This window comes from Gossypium hirsutum, chromosome A13 (genome assembly GCF_007990345.1).
Source record: "Gossypium hirsutum isolate 1008001.06 chromosome A13, Gossypium_hirsutum_v2.1, whole genome shotgun sequence".
NCBI lineage: Eukaryota > Viridiplantae > Streptophyta > Magnoliopsida > Malvales > Malvaceae > Gossypium > Gossypium hirsutum.
In genome coordinates this window covers 19,793,851-19,804,382 of record NC_053436.1, presented here as the reverse complement: position 1 = coordinate 19,804,382, position 10,532 = coordinate 19,793,851, and positions in this window count along the sequence as shown.

Genomic DNA, 10,532 nt, shown 5'->3' with positions numbered 1-10,532 from the left:
CACAATGGAGGAATTAGAGGTTGAAGAGGTTCTGACCCAAGAACCACTAAGTACACCAGAACCAGTTGCAGTTGCAAGGCCACGGAGAGAAATTCGTAAACCTGCTCGATTTACTGATATGGTGGCCTACGCCCTTCCCGTTGTTGATGATATTCCTATCACTTATCAAGAAGCAATGCAAAGCTTAGAAAGTGATAAATGGAAAAGCGCCATGGATGAAGAAATGCAGTCTCTCCTGAAGAACAATACTTGGGAATTGGCACAATTACCGAAAGCTAAAAGGGCAATCGGATGCAAGTGGGTATTCGCAAAGAAAGATGGATCTCCTAGCAAGAAGGATATTCGCTACAAGGCAAGATTGGTAGCTAAAGGCTACGCTCAGAAGGAGGGAATTGACTACAATGATGTATTTTCCCCTGTTGTGAAGCATTCCTCCATTAGAATTTTGTTGGCCTTGGTAGCACAGTTGAATTTGGAACTAGCTCAACTTGATGTTAAGACGGCTTTCTTGCATGGTGAGTTAGAAGAGGAGATCTATATGACTCAGCCAGAAGGATACACAGATGCTGGTGGTAGAAATTGGGTTTGTAAGCTTAACAAATCGTTATATGGATTGAAGCAATCCCCGAGGTAGTGGTACAAGCGATTTGATAGCTTTATGAGAAGGCAGAAGTACACAAGAAGCAAATATGACAATTGTGTATATTTGCAGAAGCTGCATGACGGATCTTTCATTTATCTACTCTTGTATGTTGATGATATGTTAATCGCTTCGAAGAGCCAAAATGAGATAGATAAGCTGAAGGCTCAGTTGAATCAAGAGTTCGAGATGAAAGATCTAGGTGAGGCCAAGAAGATTCTCGGCATGGAGATAAGTAGAGATAGACTGAGAGGCAAGCTCTGTTTAAATCAGAAGCAATATCTGAAAAAGGTATTATAATGTTTTGGTGTAAATGAAAACACAAAACATGTAAGTACCCCACTTGCTTCTCATTTGAAACTTAGTGCTCAATTATCTCCGAAGACTGAAGATGAAAGAGAATATATGGCGAAAGTCCCATATGATAATGCAGTTGGGAGTTTGATGTATGCGATGGTGTGTACGAGGCCTGACATTTCACAAGCTGTTGGAGTTGTGAGCAGGTATATGCATGATCCTGGAAAAGGACATTGGCAAGCTGTGAAATGGATTCTACGGTATCTTCGAAAAACCGTAGATGTTGGTTTAATTTTTGAACAGGATGAAGCACTTGGTCAGTTTGTAGTTGGATATGTTGATTCCGACTTTGCTGGTGATTTAGATAAACGTCGTTCAACTACGGGGTATCTGTTTACTCTTGCGAAAGCCCCAGTGAGTTGGAAGTCTACCTTACAGTCTACAGTAGCTGTGTCTACTACAGAGGCAGAATATATGGCAGTTACAGAAGCTGTTAAGGAGGCTATTTGGCTTAATGGATTGTTGAAAGACTTAGGAGTTGTTCAAAGTCACATAAGTTTATATTGTGACAGTCAGAGCGCTATTCATTTAGCGAAAAATCAAGTCTATCATTCAAGAACCAAGCATATCGACGTAAGATATCACTTTGTGCGGGAAGTCTTTGAAAAAGGAAAAATTCTGCTTCAGAAGATTCCAACAGCAGATAATCCCGCAGATATGATGACCAAGGTGGTAACAACAATCAAGTTTAATCATTGTTTGAACTTGATTAACATCCTGAGAATTTGAGCACCTTTAGGTGTATGGCGCTCGAGAGCGCATTTGGAGGCACTACAAAAGATAGCTTTATCGAATTTGGGGAGTTGAAGGAAGTGTGTGAAGATGTGATTATCCTAATCAAATCTTCAAGGTGGAGATTGTTGATAAGTCAAATTAAAAAGGGTGTTGAAAAGTCAAAAATGGGAGGTGCAAGTGGCACCGAAAGAAAAAAAAAGTGATAGGCAAGTTGTTTAAAGTTGAATGGGATAATTGCAATTTTGGTCCCTAATTTTTTAAGCCATTTGCAAGTTAGTCCCTGAACCTCAACTATAAATAGGCCTAACCATTTCTCATTTCAACCATTCCAACCAATCTTTCTCTCTTAGTTTTCTCTCTTCTCTCATTTGAGAATTCTTAAGGAATTCTATTTGTTTGTAATACTTTGAAGATAGTAAAGTTATCATCTGGTGTTAGTGCCCGAGGACGTAGGTATAATTTACCGAACCTCGTTAAAACTCTTGTGTTCTTTCTTGTCCTATTTTTCTTTCAATATTTGAGGGTATATAGTAGTATTTAATTGTGCTATTAAATTACTATAGAAGGGATATTCTGTCTAAGGAAAGACTTGGTATTTAAGAGATCCATGTGATCCACCTCTCTTTCCTGGGAATTGAACTTTGTGTGATTTTTTAGTACAATAATTTACACGCTTCCGACCCTATTGGAACAACATAAAGTTTCATCTAATATTTAAGAGGGTTAAAAAAAATTAAACTCAAAAAATAGGTCCAAATAAAAAAATTTTTTATTTAAGATCTAAACTTAACTTACACTCTAACATTTAAGGCTCAATCTAAACTTGATCTATTTTCTAACTTTTTAATATATAAGTAATTTATTTTATTTTCATAAATTATATAATTTATATCACATAAAAGTTAAAAATATATTGAGTTTAGAAATAGCATAATTTAAAAAAAAATAAAATGAAAGAGCATAAAATATGATTGACTTAACCAGCAACAAATATGAGTAGACTTTAAAGCCTATATTTTGTATTGGGCAGAATTAAAACAAGCATAAATTATAGTAGAAATTTCATTACATATAAGTGTAGAAATCACGTATTTAAAATATATAGGTGTGTTTGAAAATAACATACAATAAATAATGAAACGTATGGTTTGAAATTAATTAATAACAATATATGAAGTATATAGTATTAAAATAAAAAAAATTAAATTCTAAGTAAAACAAAATTTAAACACATATATATATCAAATTAAGAATATTAAATAAATATAATTATTTATCATAATATTATCATTAATATCTATTCATCACCAACTCAATTATAAACTTATGGCTCCTGATATTGTTAGCCGACAGCAGCACCGACTAGGTGTTGAAGTTGATTTTGTAAATTAAAATATTTGTCTTTTCGATTTGGCCTAATTTAAATTTTCTTCTCTATATATTTGCTTGACTTGGCCATTGCATTTTTGGACACAAAATTTTTAGTCAATTTCGCGGGCGTTTCATCCATGGTCCGAATTGAAGAAACATTTCCATTTAACTTTTTTATTATAATAATATAAATAATTTAAAAACCAAACATTGACGCATAAAAAAGAAGAAATTAATTAATTATAAGCATGAATAGGAAAGAAGGGTGTCTCTGACACACATTCTAGAAAATGACAAATTTAATTATATGTTGAAGAAGCCTTATGATTTTTTTATTTTATCACAACAAGCATTTCACTAATTACATACACAGTTTTTCTCAATTGCTTCGAATCCGGTACTCAAATCACTCTCATTTAGGGTTAAGTAGGAATAAAGTCAAGAATTTTGTCTAAAACTATTTTTTTTTTAGGCCAGAGCTCAATTTTTTTGCGTTAAAAATGTTTAAATTAAATTAAATTATTTTTTTAATAGAGCCAAAAATAAGAAATTTTCAATTTACTAGATGCTAAAAAATTAAATTAAATGTTTTAATTATTTGGAAAAAAGAGACAGAGTTAAGCATAATGTTATGTTTTTTAATTGGCATGAGCCATTTGATTGTTTCAATTATTTAAATTAGGATTAACTTTTTTTTATATTTTATTTAAAAAGAGTATGTATTAACAAAAGAAAGATGTAGAGAAAGTCGTAGGAACAAGATAAGGGCAAAAAGTCTTAAAAAAGAGAAAATGACCCACTCTTCTTCTTTCATTCAACCATGGATATAGAAAGTGATGGTGGAATTACTTTTATTGGCCTTTGCCAACTTTTTTTTCCCAAACAGTTAATCCGTAAATTTTTTAAATCAAAATTTTATTTAAAAAAAAGATAAAAGTAACATTTAATTTATTTTTTCCTATCTTCGTCCTTTAACATTTTTAGTTTATATTAGTATTAAAATTTTGCAGCTTTTTAATTTGGTCCTTGCGGTTGGATTTTGCTAAGGTATGGTGATGTAATATTATGATATTGTGCCACGTATTCACTTGATTTTTTTTTAAAATTAAAATTTTTATACTTATTAATTTTTACATTTAATATTATTTTTTTTTAATTTTGAAGTGATGATTTGATATAATTTTAGAGTCCTACGTCATTGTATTTAACGGAATCCAAGTTCATGGACCAAATTAGAAAAAAAAACTACCAAATTCCAAGACTATTGTGGAGTGTCGACAAAAGAAGTTCAATGACCAAATTGAAAAAAAGTTGCAACATTTTTAGTACACATTAATCCAAAACTTTGTACCTTTCCTAATTTGGTCTATGCACTTGGATTTCATTAAGGCATGATAACGTAACATTTTGATATTATATCACGTTATCACTTGATCTTTTTTAAAAAAAGAAATAAAAATGTTATAATATTTAATAATTTTTTTTGGATTTAATATAACTTTTTATATTTTCAAATGGTGATTTGATATAAATATCATAGTGTCACATCATCATACTTAATGGAAACAAAGTTTGTGGATCGAATTGAAAAAAAATTACCAAAATCCAAAAGAATTATGGATGAAAGAATTTGAAGAACTAAATGCACTAAATATTAAATTATCAAAGTTTATATATTTGGGAGGAAGCCAAGCTGTGATTCCTAATTTTGTTCCGTATTAGACTTTTATTACTATGCTTCTAATCATCCACCTTAGAGTTTCTTACTGCTATTTTTCTTAATTAAATGATTTGAGGGAAGGGGTATATGAAGAAAAAATTAAAAACAAGGGTAACATCCTATCCGATTGTTGTAAATGGGGATTACGGATATTCAAATAAAGATAGCGGCCAGCTTGACCAAAAAAAGCAAGAAATTAAGGGGGTGATTTATAGCCAACATTCCGACAAATTTGGTTGAATAATCAAACACAAAAAATGGAGGGTAAGCCATCAGCATCACCGGCAGAAGATGGCAAGCCACGTGATTCTTCTCCAATGGGGGACTTCTTCACTTCAATCACACCCTCCTCCCCTCTTTCATCCTTTACATGCTCCCTTTCCTAATTATATAATATTTTAATTTATTTTTATAAATTATGTGATTTCTATAGCATAAAAACTATATCTATAATAATATATTATTTTTTCATTATTTATTTATCTGTGCTATCTTTTTAGGATGATCTCGACTAGATCTGATTATTGGCCAGATCAAGTTCAGGTCGGGTTAATGCAAAAATTTAAGTCTATTTTTTAGGTTTGAGTTCGATCCGATCTAAAAAATGGACCTAACATTTTGTCCAAGCTCGACCTAAATAATAATGCTAAAATCAAACCTTACCCAATCCACTCGTATTAAGTTTTTTTTATATAAAAACCAATTTAAAAAATATATATAATACATCAAATACACTAAAAACATTAAAATAAATGTTTCCCAACAAATTGAAAATATATTAAAGAAAGTCTTTATACTTAAATAATACTAAGATTGTAACACTTCACACCCGATCCAATCGTCAAATCTGAGTATGAAGCGTCACAATTTAAAACCATCTGGATTGACGAAACCGTTAGAAAATCAAACACCTTAATTCGACAGATACTCTACGTACTAAGACATAAACCCAAAATATAAACAACATATAATAATTTTAAAAAATTTTAAAACAATAATACGCCGCTTGTAAATAGGCTATGAGTAAACATCATTTGGCGGAAACCATAGAAACATTCACAGGTTCGTATAAAATGCAAACGAGTTGACACTCATGGAGAAGTTTGAAATTCACTACTGGCTTATTAACATTTTATAAAACATTTTGGCGCATTTTTATTTGGGTCGATTTTTATTTTAGTTTTTTTATTATATAAATTTTGTGTGTTTAGTGTTTCTTTGTAGGAATCCCATAATTTTTGAGGCACTACAATTTCGAGCCAAAACCACAGGGAAGAATCTGTCCCACCAATTTCATTGCACTTATCATGTCAATCAGGTAATCTCTTTCTTTTATCTTTTGTTCCACATTAGGGACAATGTGCCGAATAAAGTGTGGGGAATGACTTAGGAACAAAATTGTTTTGTTTTTCTAGTTTTTGGTAGTTGTAAAATTTTTATTGTGTGTGCTTTCTATGTTCTTTGAACTTGTAGAAGTACAAGTGATTGGTTAGGAGCATTTTAATAGGATTTTGTGAATAAATTAAAATTTTAGTTTGATAATAATTGATTCTAATTACCTAATTATAGACTAATTAGTTAAATTTATTACACTGTGAATAGATTTAATATGTTAAGTATACCACATGATAAATAAATATATAAATAACATGCATGTTTACTTGAATTATAGGTTGTAAAAATTGATAGACTTGGCGGATTTAATCTATGTATGGAATCACCTAGGGATGACTTAAGACATTGTTTGGTAGACAATTTTTTGAGCCCAAAAGCTATCCTGAAAATATTTTCTGTAGTACATATTTTAAAGCCTGAATCCATTTCTTTAATGAACCAGAAATGAAACCTTAAACCTAAAGAATATTTTTTTTAATCCTTTATTTTCTTAGCCCTTGCATAGATTTAGACTTTCGACCATTGATAGTGAAGGATTAAGTAGATACATCACAGTAGTTTCAAAAGAAAAAAACTGAATGAAACTAAGGAATTGTTTGATACAGTGAGTACAAGATTTTTGAGCTTGTAGGAAAAAAAAAAAGAAAAAAAGGCAAATTGCCAATCGAGAAAGTCTTGAAGAAAAAAAAAACGAGAGAAAAATAAAAGCAAAGTGAGATGAAAAAAAATACGCTCACATTTTTGAAAAATATGAGCTCGGATGATTTTACTCATGAATACTATACTAGGCCTGAGTAATTGAGAAATAAGGAATGCGAGAGAAGTGGATATAAGGTGGTAAGCTAAATGTACACTTGGGGAAGTATAGGGGATAATATAATGTGCTAAACTACTTTCGTGCTTTGTCATTTTGTTGAGGCTCTTTTTGAATTCTGAACCAATCTAAGCAGCAGAACGTTATAAGTTGAAAAATCCTATGTAACTTAGGTTGTAACAGCCCGATTTTGGGCTCAAGCGGTGGTTTCGGGACCACAATCTAAACTCAGAGAAATTATTTTATTATTATATTAGAGTTATAGCATGTTTATATAGGTGCATGAAAATTTGGTGAATTAACTTTAGCATTTGGGAGCTTAATTTTGAAAAAGGACTAAATCGCATAAAGGGTAAAAGTTCTATTTTAATTGATAGATATACTAAATAGCTAGAGAGCCATAATTGGAGGCCTTTAAAGTGCAATTAGACCTTTAAAAGAAGCTTGGCAGGCCATAGGGACAAGTTTGACCAAATTGACTAGGTTAGGTGGGTTTTGGTGACTAAATTGGTTAAAAATAAAATTGAATAAGGAGAGAATGATATTTTATTTTCTCTCATCTTCTTCCTACCGTTCATACAAAAAAAAATGGGTTTTTAAGCTTCAAAAATTTTAGCCAAGCTATCCTCTTGTAAATCAAGAAACATGAAAACCAGACTTGGACCTAGAGAAGACCAAGCAAGTTGAGTAAATTGTCTAGCCGCCTACATTTTGTAATCCGAGGTAAGTTGCATGTCAATAATGCAACTATATCTTTATAATGTGTATTTGAGTTGATATGGCATAAATTATCTCGATTTTGGAATATGAGAATACATGTTGGGAAACTTACGTAGTAAAGACTTTCGTTGAACCTTTGGAATAGACTTGGATATTTGTATTGTGATAATGGGTGATATGTGAGCTAGTGTAAGACATGTTTGGGACATGCATCAGCCACAGTATGAGAGCTAGTGTAAGACATGTCTGGGGCATGCATCGGCCTTGAGATATTTAAGCCAGTGTAAGAAATGTCTGGGACATGCGTCTACATTGAGACGAGAGCTAGTGTAAGACATGTCTAGAACATACATCGGCCTCGCGATACACAAGCTAGTGTAAGACCTGTCTGGGACATGGCGTCAGCTTGTAGTGTGTCAGTATAAGACCTGTCTGGGATATGGCATCGACATCGATAGATGAGAGCCAGTGTAAGACCATGTTTGGGACATGACGTCGGTATTGTTAGGGCTATTGAGTATACGGTAGCATTCCAAATGGTTCAACAAAAGGTTTATGATTTATATCAAAATGAGAAAAGTCATGATCATGTGGTGAGTGGTACAGGTACCTAATTGAAATGTATGAGACATGGGTTTAATGTATGTAATGTGAGTTGTATTGGATAGTGATGAGTAAGTTGTACTTGTATTTATTTATGGTATTCATGAATAATCTATAAAAGTTATGAGCATATTGCCTTACGATAAGTAGTTGTTGTTTATTTTCATGCAGCTTACTAAGCTCTATGCTTACCCTATTTCCTTTTCATTTTCTTATAGTGCCGCCATAGTAGCTCGAAGATCATCTCTACTTCGGAGAAGCTAGTCACACTATCATCCAAAGCAGTTGGTATAGTTAGATATTTTATTTTGATTATGGTATGTATAGGACCTCGACTTTTGAGTTTTGTGTCATTGTTAATTTGCCAAATATGTTGGCTTACTTTAGCATTTGATTCATTTTGTATAAGGCCATGAAAATGGCTAATATTGAAAGTTATTATGTGAATGCAAGCTAACCTTTCATGAATTTGAACTTGTTAGCATGGTTGATTATATGTAATGTATAGGTGTCTTAACTATGGTTGTTTGGTTGAGAAATCATATTAAGTTAATCTTTGATATGTTGGTTGATGTTAGATTTTGTTTCAGGGTGGCAAAAGCTTGGTAGATAATCTTATATTGTCCATATGGGTAGATACACGGGTGTGTGTCTAGGCCGTGTGTGACACACGGTCAGCCCCACGGGCATGTTGTTCAGCCGTGTGTCCCCTGCACGTAAAATTTACAAGTTAGAATGCATGGTAGTAAACACATGGGCAGAGTGTCTCACCCGTGTGGAAGACACAACCTTTAGCCACGGGTGTGTGCCTTGGCCGTGTGCCCCAAATTGGGTGCTGACGTCAGAAACAGAATGTCAAGGTTTTTAGACACGAGTAATGACACGGGTGTGTTGTAACAGTCCGATTTAGGGCCTAGTCGGAACAATGGTCTCGGGACCATAAATTCGAAGTTAGAGAATTTATTTTATTACAATTATGAGGTTATAACATGTTTATAATAGTGCGTCCAAAATTTGGTTAGTCAAGTTTAACGTTTTTGAGCTCGATTACGAAAAAGGACTAAATCGCATGAAAGGTAAAAGTTACTTTTTAGTTCCCAAAAGAGTTAAATAGCTAGAGAACTAAAATTAGGGGATTTAAAGAGTAATTTGACCCCTAAAATCAAGGTGGCCGGCCATAGGAAGCAAATTTAGTTAAAAAGTCAATGTTAGGTGACTTGATGACATAATCCCATGATAAAATAATACCTAAGTTCCCTAGCCTTCATCTCTTTCATCCCATTTTTTCTTCTTTGGCCGATTATGCCAGCAAAAATAAGGGTTGCAAGCTCTCAAATTTCAACAATCTATTCCACTCATAATGTAAGTGATCTTGATGACTTTCTTGATGATTTTTACATTTTTGGCATCCTTATTTCATGGGCTTTCATGTGAGAGGACTATTTTGAAAAATGGTGATAAGTCTAGGGAATTTCCATGAGAGAGTTTATGTTGTTTTCTAAAATTTTATGGGAGAAAATAAATCTTAGAAGAGTTCTAAACAACTTTTGTGAAAAGTGTTGGCATGAAAACACCTAAAATGACTATTTTGCATAAGTTGAAAAATAGGTGGAAAGTGTGTGAAATAGTGAGGTTTTAGGGCTGCTATAAGAGCAAAAAGAGTTTGGCTAGACTTGAAATACGAAGAAATTTGATAAAAATCAATTTTTGAGCATAAGGGTAAAATGGTCATTTTGTCAAGGTCTATGGGCAAAATGGTCATTTTACCAAAGATGTGAATTTATGATTGTATAACTGTAATTAGTGACTAAATGAGTGCATTTTGTTATTATAGATCAAGATTTGCCAAAATCGAACCTAGACCGGGGCAAAGCAAAGCAATCCGACTAAACTAACTAGTCGAGTGTATTTTGTAAATCGAGGTAAGTTGTATGTAAATAATTCAACTACATTGTTACTGTACGTATTTAAATTTTCATTAGATTGATATAATATGATTTGCTAGATTATGAAATGAGATTGTAGATTCATGGTTGAAATAGTAGAATGGTCTAGTTGAGACACTAGGAAACAAACCGGATATTCATGCCATAACGATCAGATTTCTTGTGTGCCAGTGTAAGACATGTCTGAGACATGCATTGGCCACATTACAAGTGCCAGTATAAGACCATGTC